Source organism: Onthophagus taurus, chromosome 10 (genome assembly GCF_036711975.1).
Source record: "Onthophagus taurus isolate NC chromosome 10, IU_Otau_3.0, whole genome shotgun sequence".
Lineage (NCBI taxonomy): Eukaryota > Metazoa > Arthropoda > Insecta > Coleoptera > Scarabaeidae > Onthophagus > Onthophagus taurus.
Window position 1 is genome coordinate 7,768,115 of NC_091975.1, and position 15,330 is coordinate 7,783,444.

Sequence of the window (15,330 nt, forward strand, 5' to 3'; positions counted from 1 at the left end):
TAATCATTGGATTCTTTAAAAAATTAGAGCTAATTAGAGCACTAGAACTAACACTATAACTAGAAACGCTCGCATTTAGAGAATTGGTACAATAAAATTCTTGATTGGAGTTGCTTTTGTAGATGATTAAGATCAATTTTTGTATCAAAAATTATTTTCCATCGTTATTTAGACTCGTTTTAATGTCTAAAAGGTGTTAAATTTGGTACTTAAAAGTTATTAGGAGGGTTAAGGTGGTAACAATGTTTTCTGGCTAGTTTTTGGGTTAATTAGGAATGCTTTGTGTGCGAAATGTTTCATCTCTTTCAATTTTTACTTCCATCCTATTTTATGTAGAAAAAATAAGAAATTTGAATCCTTCCAGTTGATTAAGTTGGTACCACTGATTGATGGAATAAAATTGTTAATGGGAAATATTTTTTTGGATGATTAAGATCAATTTTTGTACCAAAAATTATTTTCCATCATTAATTAAAGTCATTTTAATGTCTAAAAAGTGTTAAATTTAGTACTTAAAAGTTATTAGGGTGGTAACAATGATTCTAAAAATTAAAATGTTTTCTAGTAAGTTTTTAGGTTAATTAGGAAAGCTTTGTATGCGAAATGTTTCATTCCATCTCTTTCAATTTTTGATTTCTATCCTATTTTATGTAGAAAAAATAAGCAATTTGAAAATGTAATCTTTCCAGTTGATTAAGTTGGTACCACTGATTGATGGAATAAAATTGTTAATGGGAAATATTTTTTTGGATGATTAAGATCAATTTTTGTACCAAAAATTACTTTCCATCGTTATTTACACTCATTTTAATGTCTAAGGAGTGTTAAATTTAGTACTTAAAAGTTATTAGGCGTGTTAAGGTGGTAACAATGATTCTAGAAATTAAAATGTTTTCTGGCAAGTTATTAGGTTAATTAGGAATGCTTTGTGTGCGAAATGTTTCATTCCATCTCTTTCAATTTTTGATTTCTATCCTATTTTAAGTAGAAAAAATAAGAAAATTAAAAATTTAATCTTTCCAGTTGATTAAGTTGGTACCACTGATTGATGGAATAAAATTGTTAATGGGAAATATTTTTTTGGCTGACCAAGATCAATTTTTGTATCAAAAATTATTTTCCATCGTTATTTAGACTCATTTTAATGTCTAAAAAGTATTAAATTTACTACTTAAAAGTTATTAGGCGGGTTAAGGTGGTAACAATGATTCTAGAAATTAAAATGTTTTCTGTCAAGTTTTTAGGTTAATTAGGAATGCTTTGTGTGCGAATTGTTTCATTCCATCTCTTTCAATTTTTGATTTCTATCCTATTTTAAGTAGAAAAAATAAGAAATTTGAAAATTTTATCTTTCCAGATGATTAAGTTGGTACCAGTGATTGATGGAATAAAATTGTTAATGGGAAATATTTTTTTAAAGGGTTAAGATCAAATTTTGTACCAGAAATTATTTTCCATCGTTATTTAGACTCATTTTAATGTATAAAAAGTGTTAAATTTAATACTTAAAAGTTATTAGGTGGGTTAAGGTAGTAACAATGTTTCTAGAGATTAAAATGTTTCCTCGCAAGTTTTTAGGTTAATTAGGAATGCTTTGTGTGCGAAATGTTTCATTCCATCTCTTTCAATTTTTGATTTTTATCCTATTTTTGTAGAAGAAATAAGAAAATTAAAAATTTAATCTTTCCAGTTGATTAAGTTGGTACTATGATTGATGGAATAAAATTGTTAATGGGAAATATTTTTTTGGATGGTTAAGATCAATTTTTGTACCAAAAATTATTTTCCATCGTTATTTAAAGTCATTTTAATGTCTAAAAAGTGTTAAATTTAGTACTTAAAAGTTATTAGGGTGGTAACAATGATTCTAAAAATTAAAATGTTTTCTGGCAAGTTTTTAGGTTAATTAGGAATGCTTTGTGTGCGAATTGTTTCATTCCATCTCTTTCAATTTTTGATTTCTATCCTATTTTATGTAGAAAAAATAAGCAATTTGAAAATTTAATCTTTCCAGTTGATTAAGTTGGTACCACTGATTGATGGAATAAAATTGTTAATGGGAAATATTTTTTTGGATGATTAAGATCAATTTTTGTACCAAAAATTACTTTCCATCGTTATTTAGACTCATTTTAATGTCTAAAAGTGTTAAATTTACTACTTAAAAGTTATTAGGCGGATTAAGGTGGTAACAATGATTCTAGAAATTAAAATGTTTTTTGGCAAGTTTTTAGGTTAATTAGGAATGCTTTGTGTGCGAATTGTTTCATTCCATCTCTTTCAATTTTTAATTTCTATCCGATTTTATGTAGAAGAAATAAGAAAATTAAAAATTTAATCTTTCCAGATGATTAAGTTGGTACCAGTGATTGATGGAATAAAAATGTTAATGGGAAATATTTTTTTAAAGGATAAAGATCAATTTTTGTACCAGAAATTATTTTCCATCGTTATTTAGACTCATTTTAATGTCTAAAAAGTGTTAAATTTAGTAATTAAAAGTTATTAGGCGAGTTAAGTTGGTAACAATGATTCTAGAAATTAAAATGCTTTCTGACAAGTTTTTAGGTTAATTAGGAATGCTTTGTGTGCGAAATATTTCATTCCATCTCTTTCAATTTTTGATTTCTATCCTATTTTAAGTAGAAAAAATAAAAAATTTGAAAATTTAATCTTTCCAGTTGATTAAGTTGGTACCACTGATTGATGGAATAAAATTTTTAATGGGAAATATTTTTTTGGACGATTAACATCAATTTTTGTATAAAACATTTTTTCCATCGTTATTACTTCTTGCGTAATAATTCATTTTATTATTCAAAAACGACAAATGTAGTACTTTAAAGTTATTGGATATCTTAAGGTGGCAACAATGATCTGCCAGAATAAAAATTTTTAATCACAAAGTCTTTTGGGTTAATTAGGTATGTTTTGTATGCAAATTTCATCCATCCATATAGCTCACAAGTCTATTTTGCGTCAAATTTAATAATTTAAGCTTTTCGATTGGTTAAGTTGCTAATAACAACTTTTAGAATAAAATCTTTTATCAAAGACGTCTTTAGGATTAATTTCAAATATTTCTTCTACACAACACAATCTTCTATTATCATTAAGGATCAACGAATCCTTCAAAAGAAATTTTATTTTTCTCCAATATGGCAAAGAATTGAGAAATGAAACTTTTTGAGGTCTCTGCAATGGGACCAATATTACATTTCTAAAGTAATAATTTGGAACCTCAATATGTAGTATCCAGATTTTTTTCCAACCCTTATTTATCGGTTATCCATTAAGTTTTATATTGCAACTAATATTTTTTATTATATATTATTGTTTTTTTTGCAAGAAGTAAGTGTTTAATCTTCAGCAAGCTGTATCTAATTTTTTTTAAGCCATATCTAGTCTTAGTGTTTTGTAAGCAAGAAACCAGTAAAAATTCCTCCTTCTGCTATTCCATAGCAGAATCAAGTCTTCTGCCAGCAGTACTCAAGTATTAAATACTCTTCTGGCAACAATATCCCATCTTCTTCCATCTCGGATCTTTGTGCCATGATGATGAAGATGAATAGTTTATAAAGATTTTAGAACGTCCAATTCAGTTTTATATTTAACCGAAGAAAAAAGTAAATTTTTTCTATTTTGCAATAATCTTGAAAGCATTTCACCTAATCCCATCGATTTTACCGTTTTAATAACTTCGTATTCCTCACGCGAACCGATTAATTACATTTTAATCTTAATTGTGATCGGAGCTGTTTTAAGCTTAAAGATTAATAATAAAAAAATCTTCGTTTTTACCAATTTTACGTTTATTATAACTTTATAATAACTTTATTATTATAACTTTGTTATAAGTAAAAAATTGAAAATATCATTTTTAACTTTATTTTTAATTTTCGGTTTACATGTAATAATAATTGATTTCGGTAATAATTTGGATATGTTTTCCGGTAGTTTCGGGGTAGGTTAAAATTATTTTTAAGGTGTAACTCACGGCCCGGACCTTCCGTTGACAATTAAATTGTCGAAAATTGCACCGAAAATACGCAATTGAATATTCATTTTCCGTGTGACAAATATTTTCGGTGGCGGCGCGATCCGGGTTCGTTGCCGCCCGCACGCGTTTGCCAATTGCTACGTTATTATCATATTGGAATTATTGTTTAAATTGAATTAATAAATTACAACTTCCCGGGGTTTCCTGTTCCAATTTGGTATCCGTGAATTTATCCACTGTCGCGAATACATTCATTTTTCCTATTTTAAAACCGTCATGGTACATTTTGCGATTGTTATTGTATACTTTTTTTGGCTTTTTAATAATCTCGTTTGCAAAAAAAACATTATTCCTTTATTTTTGGTTTCTTTTGAACCTTTTGTTGCAAAGCAACAAAAAAGAAGACCCATCGAACGCGATCTTTTCTCGGTTGCGGTCTTTAACCACAGGCCTCTTGAGAGTATCCTGCTAATTTTCGAACCGTGCTCAGTATCGAGACTTGGTATCGAAAATGAAGCCATTCCGAAGAGGAGTTAACACCCCTCCTTCGTTGTACGCCGACGATATTTATGACTTGCATTGTAATTACGGGGTCGGTTTGATAATAATAATAATGAGTGGTAAAAAGTTTTAGAAATCGTCTTATTTTGTACCAAAGAGTTGACATTTACCGTTTGTAAATATGGTATTCTATTCATATGTAGAATGTCCGCTATGTTGTATGGTTATCCTTGGACATTTCTCGATTATAAATCATTCGTATATTGTTATTTAAATAAATACACGTTCGAGATTATTTATAAATAAACAACGTGGATTATAAATTTTAGAACCCACACATAATCGTTCTTAATCATTTTAACACTAAACATTATTTTCATTTCAAAAAACAATAAATAAACAATAATAAATCATAACCTTATTTAATCTTTCTTTAAAATAACATTCATTACTTATAAAACAACGTTTTAATTGTTTTCTTTTTATAAACGATTACATGGAACCTTTTTACATCAGTGATAAAAACGCCCAAATTAAGCGACTTAAACAACAATAACGTTCTTTTTTCTTTTTAAGTTATCTTTTTTATTGGTTATCAGTATAACCACTTAACTTTTTGTCTAATTGTTTATCAACGTATTTCTTTTAACGGTCTTATCTAAAGATTTATGTGTCATGAAAAATGCGTTTTTTACGAGATGGTTCAGGTTTTAATTTTCATTTAAATATTAATTAATTCAATCAATTAATAAGTTGCAAATTTTAACAAAACAATTTTTTCCTCTCAGATAGGATTTGTTGTTATAAATTTTTTGAGTTATAATCTATTTTATAAAGATTAAACGAAAAATTTAATCATTTAGGGTTTTTAGTTGACTAAGTTGGTACCAGTTATTTATGGAATAAAATTGTTGATTGGAATTACATTTTTGGGTGATTAAGATCAATTTTTGTATAAAAAATTATTTTCGATCGTTATTTAAACTCATTTTAATGTATAAAAAGTGTTAAATTTAGTACTTAAAAGTTATTAGGCGGGTTAAGGTGGTACCAATGATTTTAGAAATTAAAATCTTTTCTGGAAAGTTTTTAGGTTAATTAGGTATCTTTTCTGTCCGAAACGTTTCCTTCCATCTCTTTTAATTGTTTATTTCTATCTCATTTTATGGAGAAAAAATAAGAAATTTGAAAATTTTATCTTTCCAGTTGATTAAGTTGGTACCAATGATTGATGGAATAAAATTGTTGATGGGAAATATTTTTTTAAAGGGTTAAGATCAATTTTTGTACCAGAAATTATTTTCCATCGTTATTTATACTCATTTTAATGTCTAAAAAGTGTTTAATTCAGTGCTTAAAAGTTATTAGGCGGGTTAAGGTGGTAACAATGATTCTAGAAATTAAAATGTTTTTTGGCAAGTTTTTGGGTTAATTAGGAATGCTTTGTGTGCGAAATGTTTCCTTCCATCTCTTTTAATTTTTGATTTACATCCTATTTTATGTAGAAAAAATAAGAAATTTGAAACTTTAATCTTTCCAGTTGATTAAGTTGGTACCAGTGATTGATGGAATAAAAATGTTAATGGGACACATTTTTTTAAAGGATTAAAATCAATTTTTGTACCAGAAATTATTTTCCATCGTTATTTAAACTCATTTTAATGTATAAAAAGTGTTAAATTTAGTACTTAAAAGTTATTAGGTGGGTTAAGGTGGTACCAATGATTTTAGAAATTAAAATCTTTTCTGGAAAGTTTTTAGGTTAATTAGGTATCTTTTCTGTCCGAAACGTTTCCTTCCATCTCTTTTAATTTTTTATTTCTATCTCATTTTATAGAGAAAAAATAAGAAATTTGAAAATTTTATCTTTCCAGTTGATTAAGTTGGTACCAGTGATTGATGGGAAATATTTTTTTAAAGGGTTAAGATCAATTTTTGTACCAGAAATTATTTTCCATCGTTATTTATACTCATTTTAATGTCTAAAAAGTGTTTAATTTAGTGCTTAAAAGTTATTAGGTGGGTTAAGGTGGTAACAATGATTCTAGAAATTAAAATGTTTTTTGGCAAGTTTTTAGGTTAATTAGGAATGCTTTGTGTGCGAAATGTTTCTTTCCATCTCTTTTAATTTTTGATTTCTATCCTATTTTATGTAGAAAAAATAAAAAATTTGAAAATTTTATCTTTCCAGTTGATTAAGTTGGTACCAATGATTGATGGAATAAAATTGTTGATGGGAAATATTTTTTTAAAGGGTTAAGATCAATTTTTGTACCAAAAATTATTTTCCATCGTTATTTAGACTCATTTTAATGTCTAAAAAGTGTTAAATTTAGTACTTAAAAGTTATTAGGTGGGTTAAGGTGGTACCAATGATTTTAGAAATTAAAATCTTTTCTGGAAAGTTTTTAGGTTAATTAGGTATCTTTTCTGTCCGAAACGTTTCCTTCCATCTCTTTTAATTTTTTATTTCTATCTCATTTTATAGAGAAAAAATAAGAAATCTGAAAATTTTATCTTTCCAGTTGATTAAGTTGGTACCAGTGATTGATGGGAAATATTTTTTTAAAGGGTTAAGATCAATTTTTGTACCAGAAATTATTTTCCATCGTTATTTATACTCATTTTAATGTCTAAAAAGTGTTTAATTTAGTGCTTAAAAGTTATTAGGTGGGTTAAGGTGGTAACAATGATTCTAGAAATTAAAATGTTTTTTGGCAAGTTTTTAGGTTAATTAGGAATGCTTTGTGTGCGAAATGTTTCCTTCCATCTCTTTTAATTTTTTATTTCTATCCTATTTTATGGAGAAAAAATAAGAAATTTGAAAATTTTATCTTTCCAGTTGATTAAGTTGGTACCAATGATTGATGGAATAAAATTTTTAATGGGACATATTTTTTTAAAGGGTTAAGATCAATTTTTGTACCAAAAATTATTTTCCATCGTTACTTAGACTCATTTTAATGTCTAAAAAGTGTTTAATTTAGTGCTTATAAGTTATTAGGCGGGTTAAGGTGGCAACAATGATTCTAGAAATTAAAATGTTTTTTGGCAAGTTTTTAGGTTAATTAGGTATCTTTTCTGTCCGCAACGTTTCCTTCCATCTCTTTCAATTTTTGATTTCTATCCTATTTTATGGAGAAAAAATAAGAAATTTGAACATTTAATCTTTCCAGTTGATTAAGTTGGTACCAATTATTGATGGAATAAAATTGTTGATGAGAAATATTTTTTTGGATGATTAAGATCAATTTTTGAATAAAAAATTTTTCTCCATCATTATTAATTCATGCGTTATAATTCAAAAACGATAAATTTAATACTTTAAAGTTATTGGGTGGGTTAAGGTGGTAACAATGATCAATTAAATTAAAATGTTTTCTGACAAGTTTTTAGATTAATTAGGAATGTTTTGTGTTCGAATCATTTTTTTCCATCTCTTTCAATTTTTGATTTATAATCTATTTTATGTAGAAAGATTTTATGGCTTAAACTTTCTGATTAGTTAGGTTGGTACCTTGTTAGGTTGGTATCTGTCAGAATAAAAATTTGTAATCACAAAGTATTTTGGGTTAATTAGATATGCTTTATATACAAATTACTTCCATCCATATCTCTTCATTTGTGAGCTATAGTCTATTTTGAGTCAAATTTAAGATTTTCGATTGGTTAAGTTGGTAATAACAGCTTTTAGAGTAAAATGTTTTATCAAAGACTTATTAGGATTAGTTTCAAGCATTTCTTGTACTTGTATTTCTTGGGTCATAACCTATTTTAAAATGAAAAGCTCTAAATTTAGTACATTTCGATTTTAGCTACGTTAGGTTGGTTATAATGATAAGCAGGATAAAATCGTATACTTGAAATGTTTTTGGTTTATATAAAAAACTTTTTTATCATAAAGTTTATCTTCCCTGCGCTTTAATTATTGAGTTATAACCCATTCTTAGCTAAGAAACCGTAAAATTGGCAAATTTGTTAAGTTGGCAATATTGAGTAATAGAATAATAGAGATAATTAGAAATATTTTGAATCATAAAACATAACAAAAACAGAAAATAAAGGAAAAAATAATTCATAAGAAATCACGCTTGCATTTATATATACAGGGTGTTTTTGAGTGACTATATCAATTGATTAAATATATAAACTTGTCATAAAAACTAAATGTTATAAATATTGAGTAAAACTGTAATAAAATCGGGGTCATAAAACTTTGACATTTTCCTCACCCATTTGAAAATAATAAGTTAGAATGACATTTCGGGAAAGGATCGAGCGTCGGCGCGCAACACGTCGGATACAGTGTATTAAAAAATGACAGAAACGGTACGACACTGACCTTTATCCGGGGTTTAAAAATGAACGGATTCGCCTTCTTAGATCCAGGCAGCTCGACGATCCGTCGCTGTCATCGGATTGGCCATGATGAACTCTGAACCCTGAAGATGTGACACCAAAGAAAACTCTGTCTCTGCTTTTTTACCACCGATAAAACAGTTCTCTCGAAATTTATGAAGTACTTTAAATGTCTGCTTTTACGTTCGTTTTATTTGAATCGATTTGTTTAGATTGTTTTCGTTTAACTTTGTCTATTTCAATGCTGACGTTTGACGTAGTTGAAAATACGTTATTGTTGCAACAAAACGGCGGACGACAATCACACACAATCGGCGTGGTCTTGTCCGATACCTAAACGTGAGTTAAAGTGTTCCCGTATGCTTTACGGCCGAAGTGTGTCGAGGCTCCGCCCGTTTGCGGGGGGAACCCCGGCCTGTCGCGCACAACTTTATGGGCGGCGCGAGCGATATACCCCGTCTCTTTCCTTCTAACTGAAAACGATCTTTCAGCTGAAAAGAGACGGGTAGCGAGGGCGAGAGAGGGGTACACAGATAATGGTTGACGCTCCCCGCTAAATGCTTTATGTGCGTCTCTCTCCTGACCCTGGCAATTTACGAGGCGAGCTTCTCGCTCGGCGAACGACCACGTTACGTCACCGATGCCCACGTGACCACGGCCGACACCCAATCCTAATTTTAGGCGCCAACTTGATACGAACAACGGAATCCGAACGGTTTACGACTATATCGCGTTGTGGCTGCACTTGGAATTGTTTCGATTGTTTTTTTTTTGTTTTGATTTGTTCTTATTTTTGTTTTTATTTTGTATTCATTTATTCTCCGATTGTTTTGATATCTAAATTAGACGCATAAATCAATCGATTACTCATTGAACCAATAATTAATTCATTTTTATGATTTTAATTATATGTTTTAGTTTCGTTTTGATTTGAGATTATTAATTATTGCTTTTTATGAATAATTTTCCCCTTACTACTTTTTTTATAGACTAATTAGTAGCAATTAAGATGAATAATAGGGTGTTAAGCGCGGTGATTGATTCGCTGGTAATTAATTTTAACGGTAAAGACAAATCGCAATGAGCTAATTGGTGTTAATTTGTGGGGTTAATGTTTTCTAAACATGAACTAACTTTTATTTATTTATTGTGTGTGGTTGTGTCCATTTTCACCATGTAATGATAAGCATTAAAAGAGTCTAAACCGGTTTAGGGCAATGCCCTTTCTTAGTAGAAACAAACGTACGAATCTTTTATGGGTATATGTTGCAGCAAATTAAACAGAATACACTAAACTAAACGAACAGCATGAATAAAAGACAACTTACGTCAGGTTAAAATCGTAAAACAGATATAAACTTTAACGAACACTCGCGACAACCACATTGTTGTACTGGCGGTATAATTGTTGTAATGGAGGTTAGGAATGTTTACCAAGTGGGTAAAGTAGAATACTACGTGAAACTAAATCGAAAATTAATCCGACTTAAAACTAAATTCACATTATGTAATATAAATTATAAAACGATAAACGGTTATTACAGGACGAATTCTCTTACAAAATCAACATATTACAAATTAATCAATAACCTGGCAACTTAACAAAACTGGTTTTTGTGGTGACGTTTGGGGCATAGAGTGCAAATGGTGCAAAATTGAGCCGCCTCCAAGCTCAATTTTCTCGTTTCCCGTCGTTATTGTTTATCGTTTTATAATTTACATTAGATAACTTAAATTTAGTTTTAAGTCGGCTCAATTGTCGATTTAGTTTCACGTAGTATTCTACTTTACCCACTTGGTGAACGTTCCTAACGTCAATTACAACAATTGGTTGTCACTGAGTGTTCGTTAAATTTTAATGTTCGTTTTACGATTTTAACATAACGTAAGTTGTCTTTTATTCATGCTATTCATTTAGTTTAGTGTATTCTGTTTAATTTACTGTAACATATACCTACATCACTATTATCACCCACATAGTATATTGTGACTCTTTTAACCTTTAGAGGACCTCTATATTATCTGTACTTTGTATGTATATGATAAATATATCATATGAAGTACATTTTGTATCGATTTTCTACAGACAATATGTTACCTGAAATCCCGGCCCGCTAAAGGTTAATACTTACTTTTATTTATTTATTTTTATTTTTTTATCTTTAGGGTGGTTCAAAATTTGTATTCTTTTCTTATTCGACTCAAATGAATGTATCATTTCTCATAATTAACTGTTTTGCAAGGTTTATAAATTTTTTTAAATTATATTCTCTTGTACCTTATACAGGTGTTACATAATTATGGTTACAACCATCGCCTGAAGCCATCTTTTATCTGGCCATTCGGTTCGTTCAACTGATTAATAGTCAGTCAACTAGTAAAGCAATTTCCGCGTTCTGCTCTATTATTTCTGCTTTAATTTTTTTGTAAGTATATTATTTTTATTATATTAACCACTTATATATAATATATATACAGGGTGATTCACATAAGAACCGACACAGACCAGGAACATGTAGAGGACAACAAATTAAGATAATTTTACGTAAGTTACCTTTATACTAAGTTATACACCTAAAGAGTTCAATATCTTCATAATACATTAAGCTGGAAAAACCAAATTTGTTATACGTTATGAGTGTACCAAGGGTATTAATTGGTAGCAAATTAAACTCAATTGAGGCATTTCAAAGGGTTGATTAAGGGTGAAAAAACCTTTTGGTGGATTTAATACATTATTACCTCATTTCATGTGGAATTTAATTGTAAAACTTTCTTTACTCTTATTATTTTAAATAAATAATATATATTAAAATTTAATAAACATTGTCGTTTTCCAAAAGAAAGTTATACAATTAAATTCCACAAAACAATATGAATATACAGGGTGTATAAACAATAAAATAGGCTTTTTCGAATCAGTTGGAAAATTTAATGGTTTATGACATAATAAAAAAGTTTTAAGGAAATAACACCCTGTATAGCATTGATCCCGTGTTTGCATATTTTTAAAAGTGATCTTAAACGATTTCTCATGATAACATTGCACTATTTGCCAAATTTTATTTTTTTAAGACAAACCATATTGAAAATATTGAAGATAATATTTAAAAATTCCTTAACCCATATCTTAGCCATTTATGGGTTTAGTCCAAAAATTTTTACAGGAATCGTGATCGTTTTGACTCTGGTATTTGTGATTAAAATTATGCCATGACTTACAGAAAGACCTGTATATTGGATTATACATAATCTCCGGGTTATTGGATTATCATGAACTTCATCAACATCCTCTCCATCATCATCAATTATCATATCAGACGTCTTTCTCACCTGTTAACATTCTCCTTAACACCTCTAAACATGATATATTTCAACATCAGCTTTAATATCCTGAAATATTACTCTGATATTTTCGAATTTAGGATCAAAATCAGATAATTAATAACATCTCTCAATAGTGTCTTGTCCATCTTTGCCTATGATTTACAACGTAATACATCTTCTTCAACATTATTGATGATATCCTTCAACTTCGCCATTTCTCAACATTATCCTTTCTTAATATCGTCTCTCCAACATCTTTCAACATTGTCCTGATCTTGAAAATATTCTTCATCATTTATCAACATCCTCTTTGATATCTCTAAACATCATCAATAACATTTTTCAACATCATCTCTGATATCAGCGTAATAGAAAATGCAAACAACCCAACCCAACTCAACCCAACCCAACCTAACCCAACTCATAAATGTTGAGTACCTATAACATATCTCGTGACATCTCTCAACCCTATCCTGGCCTACGTCTTTCCTATCACCTATTACCATCATTCTTAACATCCTTAAATATGGTTGCTGCCATTTCTCAACATTTCTCTATTAGACGGTAAAATCATAAATCAATCAGCAATGATATCCGGGTTCATCTTTGCAATGATTTACAACCTAATACATCTTCCTCAACATTATTGATGATATTCTTAAATTTTACTACATTTTTCAACGTTATCATCAATCAACATTGTCTTGACACCTCCAAATATCAATTCTATTGTTTCTTAATATCGTCTTTCAACATCTCTCAACATTATCCCTCCAAATATCAACCCTATTGTTTCTTAATATCGTCTCTCCAACATCTTTCTTGATTTTTCAACATCATCTCTGATATCAGCGTAATAGAAAATGCAAACAACTCAACTCAACTCAACTCAACCTAACCCAACTCATAAATGTTGAGTACCTATAACATATCTCGTGACATCTCTCAACCCTATCCTGGCCTACGTCTTTCCTATCACCTATTGTCATCATTCTTAACATCCTTAAATATGGTTGCTGCCATTTCTCAACATTTCTCTATTAGACGCTAAAATCATAAAATTGCATAAAATTGCAGAGTACAATCATCAATGATATCCGGGTTCATCTTTGCAATGATTTACAACCTAATACATCTTCCTCAACATTATTGATGATATCCTTAAATTTTACTACATTTTTCAACGTTATCATCAATCAACATTGTCTTGACACCTCCAAATATCAATTCTATTGTTTCTGAATATCGTCTTTCAACATCTTTCTTGATTTTTCAACATCATCTCTGATATCAGCGTAATAGAAAATGCAAACAACTCAACTCAACTCAACCTAACCCAACTCATAAATGTTGAGTACCTATAACATATCTCGTGACATCTCTCAACCCTATCCTGGCCTACGTCTTTCCTATCACCTATTGTCATCATTCTTAACATCCTTAAATATGGTTGCTGCCATTTCTCAACATTTCTCTATTAGACGGTAAAATCATCATCTATCAACACATTTCTTGTACCTCTCATCAAAATCGCCGATTTCCCAACACCATCCATGATTCTCTCAACATAATTTCCAAGATAATGTTATCTTTTAACATCTTCTTTATCAATTAACAATATCATCCTGAATATCACCAATCTTAATCCTTAATACAAACAGAAGATAATGTTTAAAAATTTCTTAACTTTGATGGCCCATATCTTAGCTATTTATGGGTTTAGACCAAATATTTTTACATTAATCGTCATCATCTTGACTCTGGTATTTGTGATTAAAATTATGTCACGACTTACAAAAACTCCTGTATATTTGATTATGCATAAAATTGCAGAGTACAATCAGCAATTATATCCGGGTTCATCTTTGCAATGATTTACAACCTAATACATCTTCCTCAACATTATTGATGATATCCTTAAACTTTACTACATTTTTCAACGTTATCATCAATCAAGATTGTCTTGACACCACCAAATATCAATTCTATTGTTTCTTAATATCGTCTCTCCAACATCTCTCAACATTGTCCTGATCTTGAAAGTATTCTTCATCATTTATCAACATCCTCCTTGATATCTCTAAACATCATCAATAACATTTTTCAACATCATCTCTGATATCAACCCAATCTAACCCAACTCGAAAATGTTGAGCACCTACAATATATCTCGTGACATATCTTAACCCTATCCTGGCCTACGTCTTTCTTATTACCTATTAGCATCATTCTTAACATCCTTATACATGGTTGCTGTCATCTACACCATCAACATTTCCCTATAAGTCGGTAAAATCATTATTGATATCATCTATCAGCATATTTCTTGTACCTCTCAGCATTATCGGTGATACATAATTTCCAAGATCCTTCAACATTTTCTCCACGAACACAACCAAATTCAACTTAATTATTACTTTTTTTTGGACACCTGTATAAAGTGTTTCTGAACTGAAAAAGAAGTTAATTTTTTAAACTTTTTTGTTATTTAATAAATTTATAATTTAACAAGAAGTAGTAAAAATGTTTTTTTTTACAGACGTCGTCTTTCTTAAAGATGTCCCTAAAGGATTTGGTATAAAGTAAAAGAGGTCGTATAAAAAAGAAAGAAGAATGGTCCGGAGGAAAGTCTCTCCAATTTCTAGGTAGGCACGTCGTAATCTAAGAAAAGACGTACGGCCGTGAGTGGCAAGCATAACTCAAATCTAGATAGCGCGTATTTTCAAGAAAACGACCACGGAACCGTCGCAAATAAAAGTATCCCATTTCCAACTGACGGCATTTCTCCGCGATCATCTTTTCACGTTTTTTTGAATCAATACGGGCAGTAAAAATTTCGTCGGCATACGTTCGTTTGGCAAAAGGGTCTTAATAAAGATATATTACGTGGATTAACCGGTGAACGATAAATATCAAAAATTGAGATTTTTTGTATTTTTTTGTAAGCGTCGCTTTTTCTACGGCTCGTTTTCTGAACGCTGCTCTCCGTTTGAGGTCCTTTTAGGATTACGGGCGCCGAGAACTTAAAGGCTTAATTATTAATAATTTATTGCGGAACAATTTCATTCATTTTTTTATTCGTTTTATAAGACGCGCACTTGATTTACGATCTTCGCGTAGATGTTTCCTAATTATTTATTATC

At 29.7% G+C, this 15,330-nt stretch overlaps 1 protein-coding gene and 1 long non-coding RNA gene across 4 annotated transcripts in view; one reads left to right on the forward strand and one right to left on the reverse strand.

The window, feature by feature from the left end:
- Nucleotides 1-9,208, reverse strand: part of LOC111419112 (homeotic protein antennapedia) — a 166,756-nt gene extending 157,548 nt beyond the window's left edge. For both annotated transcript variants that reach the window (XM_023051873.2, XM_071199181.1), the window contains exon 1: nt 8,844-9,208. The gene's annotated coding sequence lies outside the window, so the exon portion shown is untranslated. The remainder of the gene's footprint in view (nt 1-8,843) is intronic.
- A 1,472-nt stretch (nt 9,209-10,680) lies between these two features.
- Nucleotides 10,681-15,330, forward strand: part of LOC111419107 (uncharacterized) — a 228,790-nt gene continuing 224,140 nt past the window's right edge. For both annotated transcript variants that reach the window (XR_011641573.1, XR_011641574.1), the window contains exons 1-4: nt 10,681-10,745; nt 11,148-11,286; nt 11,339-11,405; nt 14,727-14,832. This is a non-coding gene — a long non-coding RNA (uncharacterized lncRNA). The remainder of the gene's footprint in view (nt 10,746-11,147; nt 11,287-11,338; nt 11,406-14,726; nt 14,833-15,330) is intronic.